We start from the raw sequence: 15448 nt of genomic DNA on the forward strand, positions 1-15448 counted from the left end.
CGGTTAATGCTGGTTCTAGGGGCGAACCGCTACTTGTGATATTCTTTGCTGATTCCGCTATCTGTCAAATGAAATACAAAGGGCGTCAGAGGGAGACCGCGGTTGACGGTCTTTTCTTCACCGATGTCTAAGTTAGTCAATGTATTTATGTTGACAAAATAACAGTAGGTAAGTAGTAAATGCGTAATTAATGAGGAGAGAGGAGTTGACCTTTTATAGGTGGGGAAGAGACTGATCTCTTCCTTATTTTCGATGTGGGACTGATATGCTTCAATTCCCAGCTTCTGATGCTTCAGCGAGATGCTCTTGGCAGCGGTGATCTCGGGATGAGCTGAGGCTTGGGTGATAGCCTGTTTGGCTATGTTTCCATAGGTCATACCCTCGATGGTAGTTGGCACCGTTGGTGGTGGTATGAGCGTGGCTCATTATAGCTAATTATGTTTGGCAAATGCTTATGTAAGTACAAGTCCCCCAAGTCCCCAGTCAAGGAGGGCAATCTTGGTTGGGGAGTTGCCTAGCGGTTTGAAGCGTTACTTCTGCTAGTCTTGCGAAAGCATAATTAGCGTCAGTGCGTTGTCAACCATGGATTTGTTCTGAGCAAACGCTTTATACCCTTTCGGGTGGGCCCCTGCTAGGCCCCTCAGGGAGTCCTCCACTCCCCAGCTAAGATAGACCTCCGTTTGGCCGATATATTGTTTGTTAAGGGGAGCTGTGCTGAGCAGCGGGTGTTGGGTAGCGAGCCCAATCTTTGATACCAGAGTGATGGGGGTCAACGTGCCTGATCAGGGTCGTCGAAGACTGTGTTGACTTGTCCCCTTACTTGTCCCGGAGGAACATAGCTTGACTGCCCAAAAATTGATACGCTTAAAGTAAGCGCGCAATTTAACCCTGCAAAATGTAGTTGTCAGTATAGAATAAGTAGGGATCGTTCTAGCCGGGGATTGATGGTATACCTGTAATTGCAAAAATAAATAATTAATTAATAAAAAGTAAAAAGTATTATTTACAAAAAGAACATATACAAATAACGAAATAAAAGGGGGGGGTTTAAGAATTAGAGTTTTGAAAATTAAAATAAATAAAAGAAAGAAAATATAAAAACACATGTACAAGAATGAAACGTAAGAAACAAAGATCAAAACCAATTCCATAATCAAATTCGATTCAACCCCTATAATTGATAATCTAAGTCATGAAAAAGAAGTTGATCATGTGAAACGTTAGAAAGCAAACGATTTCCCATATTTTACTTTCCTTTACTAATTAACCTAAGTGAAAGCACCTAGATCAATCCTATTAAACATGCAATCATAGTCTAGAAAGCTAGCTAATCAAAACATGTTCAACACAAGAAGAATAGAGAAATGTTATCAACTCAAGTGCACAACCTAGTTATGAATAAGTTCACCTATTTGCAATCCTCTTCAATTGAACTCGACCTTTGTCCAAAGCCTTTACTACTTGTGATTTAGGTTCACAAAACTATTAGGTGAATCGTTTGCCTAAATCTAGCACTAATTACATGCAAATCCTATAAGTGTCGACCCAAATAAGATAAACATATAAAAGTTTTCTGTAAAGCAAATTCAATCGAACAAACTCACATAAGCAATTTAGAATCACAATCATAGAATTTGAAAACTTTATTTAAACATAGAAATTGGGCTTAAACTTTGCCCTAAACGTTATTGTTAACTAGAAACAAGTTCATACGAAATAAAACAAGGAAACCAAAAAGGTTACAAGGAAAAGGAACGAATTACACCGTGAGTGGAGATGGAGATGGAGAGCTTGATGGTTGGATCTTGAATCTTGGAAGCAAGCCTTCAAGGTGGATGATGGAGGATATGATCTTCACGGCTCCTTCTTCTTATTCCTCTCCTTGCTTGAAAACGCAGAACTTTGCAGCTAGAGAATGGAGAGAATTTTTCTGAATGAAGAGGTGTTGTAGTGTTGTTGTGTTGTGGGAGAAGTGGTGTAGAGAATGCTCCTATTTATAGGAGGATGACAACTTAGTCTCCAAGTATTCAAGATTGATCCACACAGCTTCAGCCAATCAAATAATGCCATGTTAGCTCTGCTTTGTCATCCAACCAATCAACAAGCTCCAAAATCAATCCCTAATATAGTGTTGCTGATTTTCCCAAGATTATTTATGATTTTTCTCTTAATTTTCGGCCAAATATCTAGGCATGAACCTAGACAATGTATCTGGATGCATTTTGGACCTTTCTTCCCTTAAATCTCTCCATGGCTTTATCCTTAACATCCTCCCCTTGATTTTCACATTAAAATTGCAGATTTTATTCTCTAATTTCAGCCGACATATCTTGAGGGAATTAAGGAACGAATCTGGACTTGTTTTGAGCCTTATCTTGTTGCACAATCCCATGAAACTCTCCCTTGATATTCTCAATGTAATCTCCTTGATCTATGCTTGATTTCCACATTATCTCCATCATTTCCCATGCAAAAATCAGATTTAATCTCCCATAATATCTTCAAGTCATGTGGTCTCCTAATGCCTTCAGGTTTCCTAGCCTCATCAGGATTCCTAGTCAGACCAGGAAAACTCCATTTCTTCATTTCAGCTCATTTCTGCATCCCTTCTGCCTTTAAGCTCATTTCTTCTCCATTTATTCGATGTACCTAGAAAATAGAAACTAAATTAAAAATGATTAAGTAAAAGAAATAACTAAGCAAAATATGAGGAAATAATTATTAAAACGTCCCATAAAAATGCTCCTATCAACTGCAATGCCACGTGGCGGTCGTTGCCATTATGAGGCGTTGCCTCGGGAGCCGCCGTTGGCGGGACTCCTTGCTTAGAGTGGTAAAGAGTGCCGCTAGAGCCAGGTGGCATAGCGGGGACCTTCCTTTGCAAGATGCTGAGTTCTGCTAACGGTGTTGCGCTTAGCGGAGACTGCCTCGCTTGTAAGATGAAAGGGAGAAGTTCCGCTAGTGGTGTTCTGTACTTACATAAGCATTTGCCAAGCATAATTAGCTATAATGAGCCACACTCATACCACTGCTAGCGGTGCCAACTACCATCGAGGGTATGACCTACGGAAACACAGCCAAACAGGCTATCACCCAAGCCCCGGCTCATCCCGAGATCACCGCTGACGCGCCGCGCTAAGAACATCTCGTTGAAGCATCAGAAGCTGGGAACTGAAGCATATCAGTCCCACATCGAAAACAAGGAAGAGATCAGTCTCTTCCCCACCTATAAAAGGTCTACTCCTCTCTCCCTTATTAATTACGCATTTACTATTTACCTACTATTATTCTGTCAACATAAATACATTGACTAACTTAGGCATCGGAGAAGAGAAGATCGCCAACCGCGGTCTCCCTTTGACGCCATTTGTATTTCATTTGACATATAGCGGAATCAGCAAAGAATATCACAAGTAGCGGTTCACCCCTCGAACCAGCGTTAACCGAGGTTCAGCTACCGGTGAATCTCAGACATTAACAAAGGGGATATTTACAAACTATTTTCAAGATTGCGGTCGAGCCAAGTGAAACAATTTTCAAGACTTCGGCCCAACCGGCCGATGCCATCATCAACGTTGTCAAGATCATGGTTAAGACTTTGCTAAGATACATCGGCCGCAGTGGTTTCAGGTGCGCTTGTAGGTACTGGTTCATACAATGGATTAAATCCTGATGGCCACGGAGTCTGTCCTGTACCAACTGTTGCAAAAGTGGCTCATACAATAGATTATAACCTGGAGAGAACCCCCAAGGGAACTATCCGGTACTGGCCGGCTGTAGCTGCTGGCACACGGACTGACTCATAAGGAGGGGTATACCCTGGTGGCAGGCCCCATGGATAAGCTACAGAATCATACGGTCGAGTACTAGCCGCAGTTGTAAAATCAACTCGGTTTGTTGTCCCTGAGGTCTGGACGATATGTGACTGCGGCTGCTGACTGAAAGATGGATGACTCGCTGTAGTGGAGGCTGACACTACTGTGGCAGTCGTAGCAACTGATGATGCAGGATGTGCCATGACTCCACTTGTAGAGATCCCACTTAACGTCAAAGCTGATGGTTGAACGGATGTCATTGGGAGACTTAACATGGGTACAATGGGATCTCTAGATGTAGCTGATCTGTTTGGACAAAAAGAAGAGGTGTGGCCTTGTTGCCTACACCTGTAACAACGATTCCCTCGAGACTTGGCGTAGGGATCTGATAACATTCACCGAGTGTTGTCCCACTGGGCGTACTAAAAGATGTTCGCTCAAAAATCGTCCCGGCCACGTGTCATTGGGCCGAGAGCTTCTTTGGCTTACACGTGTCCTTCTGGAGTGGTGACGTGTGCGCGTATGTGCCAACTCGCGGTTGGGAGGCCAAGCGAGGTTTTGTTCTAGATTGTAGATCTTGCGCCAATCTGACTTCCAATCAGTTGATTGTGGGCCGAGAAAGAATCAATCTCAGCTGCAGGGTTCTCTATGCCTTGAATGCAAGGACTTTAGCACGGATCAGCCTTTACCTAGCCGGAATGTTTGTGCTGTGCAACTCGGTGAGTGAACGTGAAAGTGCGAGTGACAATTGATAAATCTATGGGATGTAGATACTCACAAGTAGGCCTGGGCCCAGGTTGGGCCGGACCCGAAATTTGGTGAGACCGAGACCGAGCCCGAAGTATTTGGTTCGGGCCGGTTCGGGCTTTTTCAAGAAAGGAAACCGACAGAAACCGACCACATTCGGGTCGGTTCGGTCTTTCGGGCTTTTCGGGCCCAATGTGCAAAGTTTACAAAAATTCAGTCAGAGGCAAGGTTCGAACCCCCGACCCCTTGCACCAAATCCTTGCTCCCAACCACTGGAGCATGAGACGTTCTCTGAACATATTGTTCGATGTTTATATTTATTTGTCCTACGCGGTAGAAATAAAACAAAATAAAAGGCTCTGCCCTCTTTTTACTTTCTACTCTCTCTTTCTTTTCCGGTCTTCTACTCTTCTTCGACACTTTCTTCTTCTGCAGTCCTATACTTCTATTCATATATTCTTTTTTTTTTTCTTCCTTCCTCGTTCTTTCTTTTCTAGTCTTCTTTTACACTTCTTATTCTTCTTCTTCTTCTTCTTCTGCAGTTCTATTCATACATTCTTTTTTTTAATATTTTTTTTCTCCCTTCCTCCTCAATCCCCATTATGCAGTTCGTCGACGGCGGGTTGGATGGAGGGGAGAGTGAAGAGGGGCTCGGTTAGGAGGAGTGAGGATTGGGCAGGGTTGACTCGGAGGACTTGGGTGAAGACTGATGATAGGAGCATTTTAATGTGGTATTTTAATAGTTAATTCCTCACATTTTGCTTAGTTAATTCCTTAACGAATCGATTTTTAACTCAATTTCTATTTTCTTAGGTACATTGGAGTAAATGATGGTGAAATGAGCATTAGGTCCACACTTACCTATAAATGGTGGAGAAAAATGGAAATGTACTAAAATGTCAATTTTACACATTTTCCTACTCCGGCTAGGAGAAACCAAGCCAAGCAAGGAAGAAGGAGCGGCCGCCGGACCAAATGAACTTCAAATGAGCTGAAACTTTCCAGATCCATTCTAGACAGCCCAAGGATCATTTCTTATGAAGAGTGCAAGAACTTTTGTTGAGTGGAAGGCCTTCAAACAATCAGCCCAATTTTCTACAGAAGCAAAACTGGAAAACTGGACCTGTAAGAGGTCCAGCAGCATTTTCGGCCCAACCACATGGAATAAAAATCTGAAATTTTACCAGGGTGATCTACACTCATAATGGAACATTTTTTATGAAGAGGTCATAGTGAAATTGGGAATGCTTGTTGGAGAAATAATTGAAGGAATAAAGGGGCAGAAACTGATCTAAAAAACAGCTCAACATCACATGTTCATGTTTCCTACCCACATGAAGAAAGCTAGATGCTTTTCTCTTTTTCCTTGGATATATTTTTCTGCTCCAATAGATCATCATCACTTCCATACTTCTGCACATTCATGCCTTGCTTTCATTTCATCATTACTCCATCTTTTCCATATTTTACAAACCACTTTCATTATTTTTCTTCCATTTATCATTTCACTCTTCTTTTTCTTCCCTATATAAACACCTTCTCCTCTCACTCTAAACACAGATTCCTTCATCCATTCCATCTTCTTTGTCTCTCCATTTCCTTTCCATTTTCCCAAATATTCCTTCATCCATTCCATCTTCTTTGTCTCTCCATTTCCTTTCCATTTTTCTCTCCATTCTCTAGTTGCAAAATTCTGCGTTTTCAAGTAAGAAGAAGAAGAAGAAGAAGGAGCCGGGAATATCATATCATCCATCGTCCACCTTGAAGGCTTGCTTCCAAGATTCAAGATTTCAACGTTTCAAGCACTCCATCTCCATCTCCAACTCACGGTGTAATTCATTCTTTTTCCTTATTTAATTTCGTAGGAATTTGTTTCTAGTTAACAATAACATTAAGGGCAAAGTTTAAGCCCAATTTCTATGTTTGAATAAAAATTGTGATTTCTTTATGTTGATTTTTATGTTGCTTATGTGAGATTGCTTAATTGATTTTGGATTATGGAAAACTTTTATATGTATGTGTTATTTGATGGCCAACTTAGGATATATGCATGTAATTGGTGCTAGATTTAAGTAGTAAAGGCTTTGGACAAAAGTCGAAATCAATTAAGGAGGATTGCAAATAGATGGACTTTTTCATACTAGGTTGTGCACTTTGGTTGACATCCTTTCTTTGTTCTTCATGCATTGAATGTGTTCTTGATTAGCTAGTTTTCTAGGCTATGATTGCATGTTCAATAGGTTTAATTTAGGTGCTTTCACTTAGATTAAATATTCAAGGAAAGTAAAATATGGGAAATCATTTGCTTCGAATGTTTCACATGGTCAACTTATTTCTCATGACATAGATAATCAATTATAGGAATTGTAATTGGATTTCATTCATATGATTGTAGTTTTGATCTTTGTTTCTTGTGTTCCACCCTTGTATATGTGTTTTTACACTTTCTTTATTTCATTTAATTTTAATTCCAATTCTATAATCTCAAAACCCCCCTTTTTTATATTAACTTGTATATATTTTTATTCTTTATTTTATTTTTGTACATAATACTTTTTACTTTATTATTTTAATTCTTTATTTGTTTTTTTGACAATGACAGGTGTACCCTCAATCCCCGGAATAGAACGATCCCTATTTGCTTATACTACTAACGATGTTTTCAGGGTTAAATTATGCGCTTGCTTTGAGCGTATAAATTTTTGGCGCCGTTGCCGGGGATTGAAAAATCACTTGTTTTTGTTTATAATTGTTGTATATAAACTGTTTGATACTTAGTTTAAATTAACTAGGTTGTGTTTTTTATTGTTGAATACGAGTTTAATTGTGAGTTGTAAATTAAAGAAGGAATAGGTGAAGTCGTGTTTATTAATATTGGCCTAAACCCCTTATTGGTACCTAGTTCAGGTCCCTTAAGGTTGAGGGCGGCCTTTATTAACATTCATTGAACTGTCTAACACACTTAGGACCTTTTACATCCTAGTAAGAATATCCTATGTGAGATGGTGTCTAGGAAGGGGACAACGTTCATGACGGGTTTTTGAATCCAGAAGTGCTTACAAATGGGCCTAGCTCATGCCAAAATGGATTTTTCCTCTCGTGTTCACCCTCCCCTACCTGGCCATTTCAGTAAGGTTGCCCAACGGATGTAGGAGGGACTTTGTGTCTAGACGACTATACTTGGGCCGCACGTCCACTTGATTTACCGCTTGGAATTAGATTTGATATCAATAATGTTTATAACAAAAGAAATACTTGTACATACTCTTTACGTGTAAATTATTTTGTTGTTTCACACTTTATACTTGTAAAAATACTTTTTACGTTTTATACTCACTTGTGTACTTAACTTGTGTCTTATGTACAAAATACTTGTAAATTATACTTGTAGTTTGTAATTCATAGTTACTTGTTTATTTTTTTTGTATTTCTTTGTTAATATTAAGTTACTAACTTTATTTAATGTAGGTACCGTCTGGCTGCAAGACGTAAAATACAAGCGCTGCTTGGGAGGCAACCCAATTCAGAATATAATCAGATTTGCTTTCTCTTCCCCTTTTACTCCTCCATTTTCTTTTTGTTTTAGTAGTTATTTTCGTAAATTCCATCCCTATATGCTTACTTATTTCATTGCATGCTTTTAATTGATTACATTGAGGATAATGCAATATTTAAGTGTGGGGGAAGGGATTTATATTTTTGTCTTTCATTTTGAATCCTATAAATATTTTTGTCTTTCATTTTGTGTCCTATAAATATTTTTGAGTCCTATATTTTTTAATAATAATAAAAATAAAATAAAAATAAAATAAAAATAAAAATAAAAATAAAATAAAATGCATTCATTCAGTCTTATTAAATTCAGCTTTTTACAAAAAAAAAAAAAAATAATAATAAAAAAAAAAAAATTTAAAAAAAAAAAAAAAAAATGCATTCATTCAGTCTTATTAATTTCAGCTATTTACAAAAAAAAAAAAAAAAAATAATAATAATAATAATAATAATAATAATACTCTATACTAAGCCATGTCTGCATCTCTGTAGGAGTTGAGGCTGAGCTCAAGGGAAATGTGAGAGCCACCGCCATAACCGCTACCTCCCTCGGAAGTAGTCTTCATGATGCCCAAGATGTCCTCACCATGCATGGGGAACAATGGAAGAGTTTCAATCTCCTGGTGATCTCCTCCTCGTTGTTGCAGGGATGTTTGTCCTCCTGTTGTGCCAAAAGAGTTGTACTGGTATTAGTGTTGAAGTGTGAGGAAGAATATGAAACAAAATTTAAATCAAGAAATCCTTCATTACCAGTAGAATCGGTGGAACCAAAGTTGAGATTAATGGATCTACCATCATCAGTAGAACTAGTGGACCCAAAATTGATGTCAATGGATCCACCAGCTGGCCCAAAATTGATGTCGATGGATCCACCAGCACCAGTAGAACCAGTGGACCCAAAATTGAGATCAATGGATCCACCAGTACCAGGAGAACTAGTTCCCATGGGCACTTGAGCAGCCTGATTGCACCTCTTCATCTGCTTCTCTCGAGCCCTGACATTCTGGAACCAAAAATAAATGTTCTTGCCCTCAACATGTCCATACTGGTTCAGCTGGAGACAGATCTCGTGAATATGCTCTGTAGTTGGGCGCTTAACTCCCTTGTCGTAGTAAAGATCCTTGAGGATCCTTATTTGATCTGGAGTAGGAACCCACCTGGCACGGCTTCGCCAGAAATCTGTGTTGGCATTACTCCCGGCTGCTTGGTTGTTTCCTCCATCCTCGATTTGTTGCTGGGTTTGTAGCTCCATCAGTTGCAGAGTTCGTGGTTCCATGGTGATGGGTTGAGGGGATGTGAAGATCGAAGAGTAAAGTTGTCAAGTGTTTGAAGGAGTTGTTGTTAAAGGGATTAAGGATGATGATGGTGTGTTGGAGATCTGAAAGTTCAGAGGAAAGATGGGATTGAATCAATTAGATGGGAGAGAAGATCAGAAGAGAAGGATTGAATCGAAGAAGAAATATTTTGAGTTTTGAAAGAAGAGGAAAAGCTGAAGAGTTGGGAGAGAGGGGCTGGAACTCAGGAGAGATTTTCGTTCCTTTGGAGTGAACAGTTGCGCCCTCAGAATGCACCTATTTATAGAGCGAGGTGAGCAGATCTCCACCGTTGGATGGACGATTCCTGTGATTCATTCTACGCGTTGGATTAAAGTCGCCCTGAAACCCGGAAAAGTTGTTGGCGCGTGGAGAGCGTGTAAGGGGACCGAGGGAATCTCGAGGCGCTGTGGCGGACAGCTGTAGCCGAAAGCAGATTTGACTGTCGTAAATCACGGAAGGGATAAGCCGTGACACAAGTGGGCCGTACTTGGGCCTGTCTCGGATCAAGGCATCACTGTAGCTGTGGGTGGAGGCCTGATGGGCCGAGTTTCTGAAACAGTTTTGGATGAGTTGGGCCGGATTTCTGTAACAGTTTTGGATACGTTGGGCCGAGTTTCTGAAACAGTCTTGGATGTTTTGTGCCGAATTGTTGAAACAGTTGAAACAGTTGGTTTAAATAAAAGGATTGGTATGGATAATAACGTGAGCAGCCGTGCTCGAGTGGTTGAGTGTAAAGTTCGTGTACAAGAGGTCTGAGGTTCGAACCTTGCCTCTCGTTTATTTTTATTATGTTCGTTTATGACATAATAAGTATAAAATTTGTACACATTATATTAAGCACAGCTTGTGCTCCAGTGGTTGGGGACAAAGGTTTCGTGTAGCAGGTTAAGGTTTCGAACCTTGCCTCCCCCGTTTTTTTTTTTTTTATTTATGTCACTCCATCAGAACCCTCCTCCGAAGGCTGAAACCAGCAAGAAGGCTGCCACTCGCCCGCATACCGCTCCTCCAAAGGAGTAAATGGAGGTACAAGTCTAGGCTGAAAGACTTTAAACATTAAGCGCTGCATGGGAGGCAACCCATTTCAACCGTAGCTGTGGAGGAGCCATCAACGCAGATTTGCTCTCTTAAACTCTATCTCCTCTATTACTATTTTCTGATTGTATCTTTGTTATTTGCGTTTTTAGTTTTTGTTTTTAGGTTTTCTTGAGTTAATCATTCCATTCACATGATAATTGTTCATTGCATGCTCTAACTTGTTTAACATTGAGGACAATGTATGATTTAAGTGTGGGGGGAAGGATTAATGCTTGTAGTTAGTTTTTGTCATAAAAAGAAAACAAAACAAAAAAATCGAAAAATGTCAGAAATATAAAAAATTTCGTTGCTTTTGTTTTTGTTTTGAGTCTTAGGATGCCTTTCAACTGTCTGGGATGATTCTATATCTCTGAAATCATGACTAAAAGAGGATCACAACATTGAGATGATTTTAAACATGGTATTCTTTGGTTAATTGAGATATATGAAAAATGTGTGCCTTGTAGTGGATATGGATTGCATGACCTTGGTACAGAATATGAGCATGTTAAGATGAGTTGTGATTCATAAAGCCATGTGAGATAATTGAACCATGTCCCTTTTTCTTGGAGTGAAATGAAAAATATATTCTTAATTTCTTGGCGATGTTTTGATGATCTCATTATTCTTTCATCTTGATTGACTGCTTGCCATAGATTAAGTTTAATGGACTAGAGAATGCTAGAATTCGCTCTTGTGCTTGTTGAGACGTGATATCAATACATGGCCCTGATTCTGGAAGGGATAGAGGTTCTCTAGGAATTACCACCATTGCCAAATAAACTTGTGTCCCCATTTGTGCCCGTCGTGGGACCCCCCTAGATAAGCCCCTTTGAGCCTACATTAAGCCTTTTCGTTCATCACCCTTAAAATCCTTAACCATGAAGCTTAGTATAGTTACAACCCTACCCTTTGTTCTAAGGACTTAGTGGAGCTATCTTTTGAGACATACTACATGGGTTTGGTGCTAAGGATGAAGATTGAGAAGAGGTGAAAGTTCAAGTGTGGGGATAGACTTGTCCATAAAGAAATAGATATGTTGAAGCCGTGAAAAATGAAAAGAAAAGAGAAAAATTGTGTACGGCTAAAAAAGAAAAAGAAAGAAAAAAAATATATGTTTATGGACTTTCATCCCCCATACTTAGTGATTTTGGAGTTTGCTTTGAATTGAAGGCCCACTACAGAAAAATTTGGCCTTTGTCCATTTCACTAGAGTTCAAGGGAAGTTTATATTGAAGATTGGGCCCAACATGAAGACATTTGGCCCTCTTATATTACCTCTATGGAGAAGTGACGTTTTTGCAATGCCTTGGTGAAATATTTCGAGATCTCTACATTCATATGAGCTCTACTAGGTTTTTAGGACACTTTGATAATCCTTACCTTTCATTTCTTTAAACCTTGAGCCTTAGCCCCATTACAACCTTTGAGAGGACCTTCTTGATCCTTAAGATGGGACAGCCTTTGATGTGGAGATGAGTTACAAGAGTTGAACCTATGGCTTGGGTCCATTCGTGCAAGTAGTTGATATCCTTCATGAGATCTTTTGAAAAAAAAAAATTATATTCACAAAGTGCTTTTCGTTTCTTATATATGTGAGCTATTTGACTGCCTTAAAATATGTTCTCTCACATATAAATGAGTGATTATAAGCTTTTAAGCATTGCCTTGATCTGAGAGAAGAAAAAGTGGATATACCTTGTGAGGATATGAATCATACTTGTCTGAAGCATGCTAAGCTAAACCCCAATCACCATTATTACAACCAAGTCCTACTTGTGTATGTGTGGATCATATGTTTTAATTAACTCTCGAATGCTTAACATTGATTCTTGGTTGAGTGCTAATCTTGGTGTTGTGAAAGTAAGAGATTTCTGAGACAATATGTTAAAGGGCAATAGAGGTCTTTGTGATGTCAACATCTTGGTCTTTGTCTTTGAATTTACTCTTTTATGTGTGACGTTTTTTTTTTCTTTGTGTTTTGCTTTGTGTTTTACGTTTTTGGTTTCTTTGAGTCTTTGTGTTTTTGTTTCCATACTTAGTCATTTTTTTCGTTGGTTTCTTTGTTTTGTGTCATAGTCTTTTTGGTTTGTTAGTTTTTGATTTTGCTAAGGGACTAGCAAAAGCTAAGTGTGGGGGAATTTGATAGGAGCATTTTAATGTGGTATTTTAATAGTTAATTCCTCACATTTTGCTTAGTTAATTCCTTAACGAATCGATTTTTAACTCAATTTCTATTTTCTTAGGTACATTGGAGTAAATGATGGTGAAATGAGCATTAGGTCCACACTTACCTATAAATGGTGGAGAAAAATGGAAATGTACTAAAATGTCAATTTTACACATTTTCCTACTCCGGCTAGGAGAAACCAAGCCAAGCAAGGAAGAAGGAGCGGCCGCCGGACCAAATGAACTTCAAATGAGCTGAAACTTTCCAGATCCATTCTAGACAGCCCAAGGATCATTTCTTATGAAGAGTGCAAGAACTTTTGTTGAGTGGAAGGCCTTCAAACAATCAGCCCAATTTTCTACAGAAGCAAAACTGGAAAACTGGACCTGTAAGAGGTCCAGCAGCATTTTCGGCCCAACCACATGGAATAAAAATCTGAAATTTTACCAGGGTGATCTACACTCATAATGGAACATTTTTTATGAAGAGGTCATAGTGAAATTGGGAATGCTTGTTGGAGAAATAATTGAAGGAATAAAGGGGCAGAAACTGATCTAAAAAAACAGCTCAACATCACATGTTCATGTTTCCTACCCACATGAAGAAAGCTAGATGCTTTTCTCTTTTTCCTTGGATATATTTTTCTGCTCCAATAGATCATCATCACTTTCATACTTCTGCACATTCATGCCTTGCTTTCATTTCATCATTACTCCATCTTTTCCATATTTTACAAACCACTTTCATTATTTTTCTTCCATTTATCATTTCACTCTTCTTTTTCTTCCCTATATAAACACCTTCTCCTCTCACTCTAAACACAGATTCCTTCATCCATTCCATCTTCTTTGTCTCTCCATTTCCTTTCCATTTTCCCAAATATTCCTTCATCCATTCCATCTTCTTTGTCTCTCCATTTCCTTTCCATTTTTCTCTCCATTCTCTAGTTGCAAAATTCTGCGTTTTCAAGTAAGAAGAAGAAGAAGAAGAAGGAGCCGGGAATATCATATCATCCATCGTCCACCTTGAAGGCTTGCTTCCAAGATTCAAGATTTCAACGTTTCAAGCACTCCATCTCCATCTCCAACTCACGGTGTAATTCATTCTTTTTCCTTATTTAATTTCGTAGGAATTTGTTTCTAGTTAACAATAACATTAAGGGCAAAGTTTAAGCCCAATTTCTATGTTTGAATAAAAATTGTGATTTCTTTATGTTGATTTTTATGTTGCTTATGTGAGATTGCTTAATTGATTTTGGATTATGGAAAACTTTTATATGTATGTGTTATTTGATGGCCAACTTAGGATATATGCATGTAATTGGTGCTAGATTTAAGTAGTAAAGGCTTTGGACAAAAGTCGAAATCAATTAAGGAGGATTGCAAATAGATGGACTTTTTCATACTAGGTTGTGCACTTTGGTTGACATCCTTTCTTTGTTCTTCATGCATTGAATGTGTTCTTGATTAGCTAGTTTTCTAGGCTATGATTGCATGTTCAATAGGTTTAATTTAGGTGCTTTCACTTAGATTAAATATTCAAGGAAAGTAAAATATGGGAAATCATTTGCTTCGAATGTTTCACATGGTCAACTTATTTCTCATGACATAGATAATCAATTATAGGAATTGTAATTGGATTTCATTCATATGATTGTAGTTTTGATCTTTGTTTCTTGTGTTCCACCCTTGTATATGTGTTTTTACACTTTCTTTATTTCATTTAATTTTAATTCCAATTCTATAATCTCAAAACCCCCCTTTTTTATATTAACTTGTATATATTTTTATTCTTTATTTTATTTTTGTACATAATACTTTTTACTTTATTATTTTAATTCTTTATTTGTTTTTTTGACAATGACAGGTGTACCCTCAATCCCCGGAATAGAACGATCCCTATTTGCTTATACTACTAACGATGTTTTCAGGGTTAAATTATGCGCTTGCTTTGAGCGTATCAACTGAAGAGGTGCCCAGATCTCTAGATCTCACTATTCTGCTGCTGATTGGAGTCTATAACAGGTTTGGAGTTTCAGGCTTTCAACCAAAACTGCTAACAGGTTTGCCATTTGGGGTTGAATCGGTGATAATGGGGCTGGGTTTTCAGAAATTGGGGAAGAACAAGGGCTGAATGGATGAGATGTTTTTGAGAGAGACAGAGGCTGAGACCGTCAAAGGAGGAAAATCGGGCCTAATCGGGCTTTCGGTCTCTGCACATTTGAGACCGAGATCGAACCGAGAAAATATATTCGGGTCGGGCCTTAGACCGAACCGATATTTTCAAAGTCAAAACCGAACCGAATCGGGCTTTTTTCTGTTTTTTCGGGTCGGGTTTTCGGTTTTTCGGGTCTGGACGCCCACCCCTACTCACAAGTCACAGTAAAAATAAAATCAAAGTATAAAGTGTTACTATGATGCCTTGATTCTATACGGGTATGAACAAAGAAACGCATGAATGCTAGAAAACTTGTTTACTAGATCCAAAAGTTCTGGTGATGTCTCTTTTTGGTGATTTTCTTAATGAGTGCAGGAATGTAAATAATACAAAGTAAACAACAAGAAAGTAAAGATTGATAAGTGTTGCTGAAATGTTGAAATGTATTGAGATAAAATTTGAATAATCGCCTAGAGCGTTTGGTCGAGGACCTCTAACAATGAATCCTATGGTCCTTTTTATAGTGAAGCTAAACTACTTTGAATGAAGGAAAAGAAACAATCTCAGCCTTTACAGCTAAGACCGCATTGCTTACAAATAGAACAGTATTCATGTTT

The 15448-nt window shown here is 38.6% G+C and overlaps 1 long non-coding RNA gene across 2 annotated transcripts in view; it reads right to left on the reverse strand.

The window, feature by feature from the left end:
- Nucleotides 1-8253: 8253 nt before the first annotated feature.
- LOC133739741 (uncharacterized) overlaps nt 8254-15448 on the reverse strand; it is a 77859-nt gene continuing 70664 nt past the window's right edge. For both annotated transcript variants that reach the window (XR_009860801.1, XR_009860800.1), the window contains one exon: nt 8254-14637. This is a non-coding gene — a long non-coding RNA (uncharacterized LOC133739741). The remainder of the gene's footprint in view (nt 14638-15448) is intronic.

Source organism: Rosa rugosa, chromosome 3, assembly GCF_958449725.1.
Source record: "Rosa rugosa chromosome 3, drRosRugo1.1, whole genome shotgun sequence".
Classification (NCBI taxonomy): domain Eukaryota; kingdom Viridiplantae; phylum Streptophyta; class Magnoliopsida; order Rosales; family Rosaceae; genus Rosa; species Rosa rugosa.